Source organism: Pygoscelis adeliae, unplaced genomic scaffold (assembly GCF_000699105.1).
Source record: "Pygoscelis adeliae isolate BGI_AS28 unplaced genomic scaffold, ASM69910v1 Scaffold96, whole genome shotgun sequence".
Taxonomy (NCBI): Eukaryota; Metazoa; Chordata; class Aves; order Sphenisciformes; family Spheniscidae; genus Pygoscelis; species Pygoscelis adeliae.
This window is the reverse complement of record NW_008824935.1, coordinates 1,585,164-1,593,470: the sequence shown is the minus strand read 5'-3', so window position 1 is coordinate 1,593,470 and position 8,307 is coordinate 1,585,164. Positions and strand designations below refer to the sequence as shown.

Genomic DNA, 8,307 nt, shown 5'->3' with positions numbered 1-8,307 from the left:
AGAAAACTCATGGGTTGAGATAAGAACAGTTTAGTAATTGAAATAAAATAGTAATAATAATAAAATATACAAAGCAAGAGATGCACGATGCAATTGCTCACCACCTGCCGATTGATGCCCAGCCAGTCCCTGAGCAGCGGCCCCCCCGGCCAGCTTTCCCCCAGTTTATGTACTGAGCATGATGTCCCATGGTATGGAATGTCCCTTTGGCCAGTTGGGGTCAGCTGTCCTGGCTGTGCCCCCTCCCAGCTTCTTGTGCACCTCCAACCTTCTCAGTCAGTAGGGCATGGGAAGCTGAAAAGTCCTTGACTAGTGTAAGCACTGCTTAGCAACAACTAAAACATCAATGTGTTATCAACATCATTCTCATCCTAAATCCAAACCACAGCACTGTACCAGCTACTGGGAAGAAAATTAACTCTATCCCAGCTGAAACCAGGACAGGGATATAAGGAAAGATCTCAGAACCGTATCACAAAATTTTTTAGTAGAAGACCAACCTGTACAAGTTTGCTACTGCTAGAGGAACCTCCCTTGAAAATGGCAATGCATAGTGCATGGCTTCAGAATTCTTTTAAGCAGACTTTAGTTAAGTGTGATACTTTCCTCATCTGCTCTCATACTAAATATATCACTTATATTTAATAGTTAAATGTCATACCATATCTCACATATCTCAAGACATTTATGTGAAGAATTGAGGGACAAATGGTTGTGAAATATTTTAATGAACTATGTTCCAATGTGAATAAATGTAAGAAAAGGCATTTGCTGCTGAAATTCAAGACCTGACAAAAGAACTGTTTTGGGTGAGTTTAGTGTACAGGAATATATCTATCAACAGATGTCAAGTTAATTCAGGAGGTAAATAGATTAAGCAAAGAATTGTGACATCCACTGTCAGCAGACCTCAAGATACCAGTGCCATTGGATTTAATCTACCATAAAAACAATGAGAGTATTTCTACTTGATACGGAGAGATTACAACCTTCTTTCATCCAGATTGCTTTTTTAAGAGTCTACATCATAAAATTGAGTCTTGTTGATTTTATGCTGAAGATAAACTACTGGGAGAAGATGCTTTCTTGATTTGTGACAGTGGGATTTAGGGTTTTTTTAATGTTTAATTTAATGATGGTTATATCTAGTGTCTGAATTTACCTATAAAGACTTACTTTTGGTCCAGTTAAGAAAAGAGCGGAGGTGATTAGAACAAAATTTAAATGTTTGAATGTTGAATGCAAATTGTATTAGATAGCGGTGGTCTGAGATTGAGGAGTACTTTGTAGGGGGTGTAATAGCTTTTATTAGAGTAACTGTATACAGTTGAGAGGGAGGGGAAAGGCTGAAGAGCTTTTAGGCACGAGAGCCCTATAATTACAAGAAAAGATTATTTTTTTTCTTACGATTGAGTCCTATTAGGCTGATAAAAGCATTACTTCTTATGAAACTGGACTCTGATACAGCTATTAATGAAGTTGGATTTTTTTGTCCATGCATATGTATGTGGGTTAATTAAAAAAAAAAAAAGGTGTTTACTAGTTCAGTGCACGTTATTTGGAAGTTCTTAAGTACTGCTTTCTTAAAAGAAAGCAAATGAATATGTTTCAAATAAGTAAATTTGGTAAAGGAGATGACTATTGAACAAATTCCTTCCAGAAAGGGAGAGGGTAATGTGTTTGGAATGTGGGATCATGGTAGGAGCTGTGCATCCTTTCTTAGCTCCAGGGACTTTGTGTTAGAGGGAAGATACTACTGAGTTTTATAATGCTTTTTGAGTTCATCATACAACATATAATCACATTATAATGCAAAGAGCAAATTTTTGCTGTGTTTTGAGTCTAGAACATCCTTGAGGATTTTGTTTTGAGCCAGGGGTTTTGCATGTTTTTGATGTCATCTTTTCTTCCAGTGTGATTATTGTTGTCAAGTTCTCTTATTGTCTAATGATCTTTTTTATAATAATACTTCACTGCGTAATATCTCTTGGAAATGTAGGGTTTTCCAATAGTACTAAAATGTATATCAGTCTCAGTTGTCATGAGTAATGCTACAGTTGTAAAGCTCTTTCCTATTTTTATTTTGGTATTTTTGGAAAATGGTTTGCTTACTTTTTTTGCAATGTCTGCCTAATGTAAAGCAACATATATTCCTGTTTCAAGAGAAATAAATAATCATGCATATTTATTCAACAGATCCTAATTGTGTTGGTAGTCTGTGAACTACATAACTGACAGAAGCTTTGAGGCAATTACATACTTCAGGAAAAAAAACCCCCACCAGTAAAAACTGATGTTTTGTCACTTTTCCCAGTAGAGACTGCAAGCTTTGCATTTTCTTACTGTGAACTCCTGCTGCTTTTTATGTAAAAATTAACCTAGTATAAGTAGGCTAGTTGCTACCCCAGGTGATTGTAGGATAGGCAGGAAGGAGAGCATGAACTTGAATTGTAATCACTCCCAACAGGAGAGTTAGGGAGGATAAATATGTAGACATGCGTCCATTTATGTCTTTCATTAAATATCAGATAGTGCCAATGAAATACCAAATACACTATAATTGTGTAGTTTTTGAAAGCATAACTTGCAATGGAGCAACTCATAATTTTCAAAACTCTGATGCTATATTAGAGTACTTGCCCTCGTTACCAAACTCAAAAAGTAGAAGGTATGGATTTAATTGTATTCAAGCTTTCATACCATTATCTCTTACGCAAAAAGTTGTGCAAGTGTCCGGATGTTTCAGATAAGCTGCTCACTAAAGAAATCAGTATTTTGGGGGTTGGGGTGTGTTTAGTCATATTATTTATTTCTGGGCAGACTTGCTTACAAAAAACCAAAAGCAATTACTCCTTTATTAGAGAAATCCCATCTTATATATGCAAATGTATAAGCAGTTCGCAAGGTTTTATTTTGTTTAGAAAGAACAAAGTGAACAAGGACATCTTTCCATGCCATCACTAAAGAAAGCATTTTTGAAATCCACGAGGGCTAAACTTCTTTCAAGGTGGAAAATGAACTTGTAGAAAAGTACTAACTTCCTTTACCTGCCATATATAGAGATGTAGCTCTAGTGTTATTGTGGTAGTACAATGACTTAAAGAAAAGCAGAGCTAGAGAGAGGTAATGTGTGTTATTAGATAGCTGATATGAATTGCAACAGGAAAGATGCTTTTTGATGCAGAGATTATTTTTAGATCCCTCAGTCTTTAAAGATGCTTCTTTTCTAAACTTCTGGACTATTGCATAACAGTTTATACGTTCAGAGCCAGTAATCAAAACAGTCTTCTGTATTTTCTGTATATCCCACTAGGGTTCTTCACTTACGTGATGCTATAAAGATTATAATGTAAGAAGTGCAGCAAAGTGGTATCCTTGTTTCATGCACATGAACACAGATTTAAGATTATTTAAAAAAATAATATGTTTTAATCAGTATTTTTTAAAACTAATGCATTGCTATTTGAAGGTGAAAGGAGTATTTAATAAGAGGCAAAGATATAACAGAAGTGTAAGATAGTTTTAACCATCTCATCTATCAACTAGATTCAGATGGCTACATAAGGTACAAAAACTTATATCTGCATATTCTTTTAACTTTCTGATTAAGCAGTACACCTACTGCTTAATAGAAGTGAGGACTTGTGCCAAGTGTTTGAATGTAGGGGAAGATTGAAGCATAGCATACAGCATTTATGTTGTAAAAAACTTTAAGCTGCCATGCAACAATATCTCAGGCTTCATTGAAGCTGCATGGAATTTCTGAGATTTTATAGACATTTTTGTGGAATCAGGGAAAAATCTGTCTTTAAATAAAGAACTTCCCATCAAATGCTCTGTTTTCACCGATGCTTATGTTGGAGAGAGCTGTTAGAAATGACATACATCAGTTCTTATAGCTGTCTGTTTAAGGCTGTCTGTTTGGAGAAGTAATGCATTTTCTTGCAAGACATTGCTTTGGCATCTAAATCTCAGTAACTGGTTCTGGTACTGGTAACATAAGTCTGTTATGGCTGTTGATGTAACTCATCGTGAAATGTTCTTCTTCCTTAGCAGCATTAGCTGTCTTTTATTATTACTGGCTTTTTTAGCTGCAAAGAGAGGAATGACTGGATCTACCTGTCCAAAAAATACCATCAGAAAGTGCAGCATGGATAGTGTTTGTAAAATTTGACTGTTTCTTTCCAATATGTTTGTGTTGGTGATTATAGCAGAACTGTTTTCCCTAAGAAAAGACTGAAATTTGGGAAGAAAATGTAAGGATCTAGAAGAAAACATAAAACACTGAAGGAGGGCAGAGTTAAACTTGAAAGGTTAGGATTGATGTGTTATTCACAGTGAAGTTATACTGTGAAAGGCTAGAACAAGTTGTCTGGGATATGTAATTAATTATTTTGCCAACCAGCAGACAGTAGTTTGTGGAAGTGCAGTGTTGGAAGGTTAAAACAAAAGTAATCCACCTCGTGTCATCTATATGCCAAATGAAAAATACTTTTGCTGCCTTTTAAATAATTATGCATCCTAAGCCAGCTCTAGCAAAAGTGGTACCGTTTTGGGACATTCTCAACTCTTAGTTTCTGAAAGTGCCTCCTTTTGAACAATACCACAGGGTTTCTGGTCTGTTATGTTGGTTTTTGTAGTTTTTCTCCTTAAGTAAGTTTTGTGTTTAAAGAGAAAAAGGCTGCTTTAGGCAAGTAGAGGGAAGTAAATAAATATTTTCCATATGTCTCTTGTAAATTACTTAACTTTTTTTTTAAAGGCTTTTTAAAAGTAAAAAAATAGTATTGGTCTATTAGCTGTAACAGTTACAGAACACTAATGTAAACTAAACTTGAATATTTCTATCATTATCAAAAAATCTGGAAAAACATCAAACAGAATCCTCCCTGACAGGTCAGTATTTTCCCAGACAATCTGTTTTCTTTCAGCTGTAATAGGTAGAAATTAGCTCAAATAAAAATGTTAGTACAGAAAAGATTTTTTTGGTGATTGGACCCTTTCAATCACCTCTCTGAAGTGACTGGTTCTAGGAAGGAGGAGAAAAGTCAGATGCTTTCAGTGTGTTAGGATTGTTGCATTCACGTGATTTTTGAGTGCTGCTTGGCAAGAGTTCTTCTAAAGATGCAGCATGTTTTTTCCCCTTCTGGTTAGTTTTCCTTTCTGTGCGTGAAGGTATAGAATCAATGAGTAAATTTAGTGTAGGTTTGTATGCTGAGCCTCAGAAGGATAGTAACAAAGGTGGTCAAAAGTATGGAATGGTTTCTATAGGAGATAGGACTAAGTAGGTGAGTTCTGCTTAGCCTGGAAAAGAAATAGTGAAACAGGGAATTATTATATATACCGCTCATGGAATTAATACGAAGTGGAGAGGATAAAGAGAAATCAATCGTGCATTGTCTTCCAATACAAAATCTAGGGGCTTTAAATGAAGCTGGTAGAAGCTAGGCTGAAAACAAACAAAAAGCGGTAGTAGTTTGGTTGTTTTCTGCAGAAGGTAATTGAGGCAACCCTTTGCCAAAAGGTCTTGTGAATGATAAATCTTATGGGGTTCCCAGGGCAACCAGAAAAGCTCATGGAAGAGAAATCACTTACTAGAAACAGTGTGACCCACTGAACCTCAAGTAGTTGGAGAGTGAAAGAGCACTAAGGGGGAAGTATTGCTGGGTTTTCAGTCATTTTATATTCTCCCACAGGCACTGTTAGGAGGAGGATAAAAAGCTCGATGAACCTTTGGTCTGGTACAGTACAGCTGTTTTATATTCCGAGAGAATTTAAAAGCCAGAAAGCCTCCATGTTTAGTTTATATGCTGTATGAATTGCTTGAGACTCTCAATAGTTGTTTCATTCTTTAAAGCAGTGAATGCCCTAAAAATGGGGGAAAAAACCCAAAACAAAACACTATGACTCAATAATAGAATTCTTTTTGTCCACTGAAACAAGCAAGATGGGAATTTGGAAGAGTAGAGTAACGGTTTGTTACTGATTTTTTTTTTTTTTTTAAATTATTATTCCTTGCATTTTTTAATTCTGTTTTTTAGTCTGCTGTATTGTAGAAAGTCTGCTTCCTGCTAAATGCAATGTTTAAAATTCCCTAAGATGGTAAGGGATAAGCTACAAATATGGACTATCAGGCAAGCCCTGGAGATTTAGTTAATCTGACCTAGATGTTCTTTTGATGATTGAGACCTGCAGTATGTGAAAACACTTCTCAATTTCAAAATGAAACACAAGGATATCTGTTGTATAACTCAGCTGTCCTTGTAGTGACAGACGCATCAATCATTTCTGAACAGGAAAGGATTTACTATAAAAAGTTTGTAGCTTTGGAGCTGTTGAGTTCATTGGCATTCGGATCAGCAATGATATTGGAAGTTGTAAGTGAATTCAGCATTTGAATTTTACCATGTCCTAAAGAGGATTAGCTACAAATGCAGGCAACATATTTTTTTCTTTTTCATTTTCAAGAGCCTGTTGTGTAACATGTTAATTCTTGACTCAGTTTTCAGCATATTTTATGTGAAACTGCTTGGTGGCTCTTAAAGCACTGAACAGGTACCTATAAACATAAATAACTGGGGAAAAAAGCTAATCAGAAAGAAAGCAAGTACCTGGAAAGCAAAGCTGTTTAATATATACCATTTTTTGAATACTTGAGAAGCCGCTATTTTTCTGTAACCTCTTGGGTTGAGACTATTTTTATAGTACAATTAAATACATAGAAAAGATGGTCCATGTTGAAGAACTGTGGGGTTAGCATCCTATTTTTTAAAAACTTTACAATGATTGCATAAAATGGTTGGCAGGATTATATGGCCTAACGTTTACTCTGCAGAACACTGTTTCCTATAGATTTAGCAAATTGTAACATTTTTGATTGAAGTTTTGCATGTTGGTTTTCTGAATTCAGAATTACGCTGAATTCTTTCAGAAAGATGTAATGGTAACAATTCTGCTTTTGGAGAATATGGGAAAAGGAAATTATCTGTGTTAAAAAGACAGAAGGTAAATTGACTTTTTCAGTGGTAATTGTTTCTGCTGCTCTGGAACTGAGACTCAGTATTTCTCACAGCTTTTTGTTCAAACTGCCTCTTACCTTTTATGTGAAGTGGTGTTCAAATTTTGGAAGTTGCACTTCACATTTAAACAGTAGAGACTTATAATATTAACAGCTAAAAGCCTTCAAGAGTCAAAACACGTTTCTCTGTAGGGATGAACAGACATTTCCTTGAAATCACTTTGAGATATGTTAATGTGAATCTGGACACCTGAAATGAAAGCAGAGTCCTCTCTGTAAATGATCCTTGTGCTGAAACGAGAGTATAAAGAAAGTAAATTCAAGTACTCTGGGGAAGGGAAGAGTAAGAGGTGAAAATGATGGATGCTTTGCACACAGGTTTTTTGTATCTTTTTTAGATATGTCTGACATAAGTACTGGCATGCCTGTAACATGTTTCTTCAAGACCTTTGAATTTTCCTATGTTTATTTAAGAATATATTTAAATGGAGGAACCAATATTTTGATTATGGTCTGTGGTGCCAAGAAGGCACAACGTGGTAGTCTATACCAGATGGAGTTTCTAAGGATTGAAACCTTTTTGAGGATGTGTAGTCAGTAGCTGTAGTCCGCTCGAAACAACAAAGGAATGAATAAGCAAAGGCTCATCAAACCTGGGAAAATTAATAATGGAAAGAACTATGGCATATTAACCATTGTGCATCAGTTCTTCTGTGTACACACGCTTAAGAGTAAGCCTTTGCTGTGTTCTGGGACAGGAATTGCCTTACAGTTAGTATACCTGGCATCTACATTGGCAGCGCGTTACAGTTGTAACAGTTCCTGCTCTGTAAATTCCTGTTTTTCTTACTGAGCAAGAGAAGTCAATATCTAAAAACACTTGTTTTTTGGTATTGATAGCTGTAAGCAAATGGCTAATGTTAGCAGAGAAAGGGTACCAAATGGTGATGTTGCGGTTGAGAGGCATGGTTTTCTAGTTGCTAAGACATTGCAGTTGTGTTGAATATGAACATTTCATTGTGAAGATAGTTTGGAAACATTTGGTGTAATATTCTTTACCATGAGTAATACAAATTATTACCATGGGTAACCGCAATAATACTCTATTACTGTGGTGATAGAAATGATTTAACATTTCACTTTATCTGAAGTTTATTTTAACTCAACTCTCTCAGCAGTGTTCAACCAAAAAGGAAAACGTCTTGAATAAAATGACTGCAATTTTTAATTCTCTCATAAATGCAACCTAACTTATTTGTGAGCTTGTAGTCTCATTCAGGTTTCAAAAAACA

General features: G+C 35.6%; 1 protein-coding gene across 1 annotated transcript in view; it reads left to right on the top strand.

Annotated features, from left to right (window-relative positions):
* The window catches only part of LRPPRC (leucine-rich pentatricopeptide repeat containing), an 83,446-nt gene that overhangs the window by 46,200 nt on the left and 28,939 nt on the right, over positions 1-8,307 (top strand). The window lies entirely within an intron of this gene.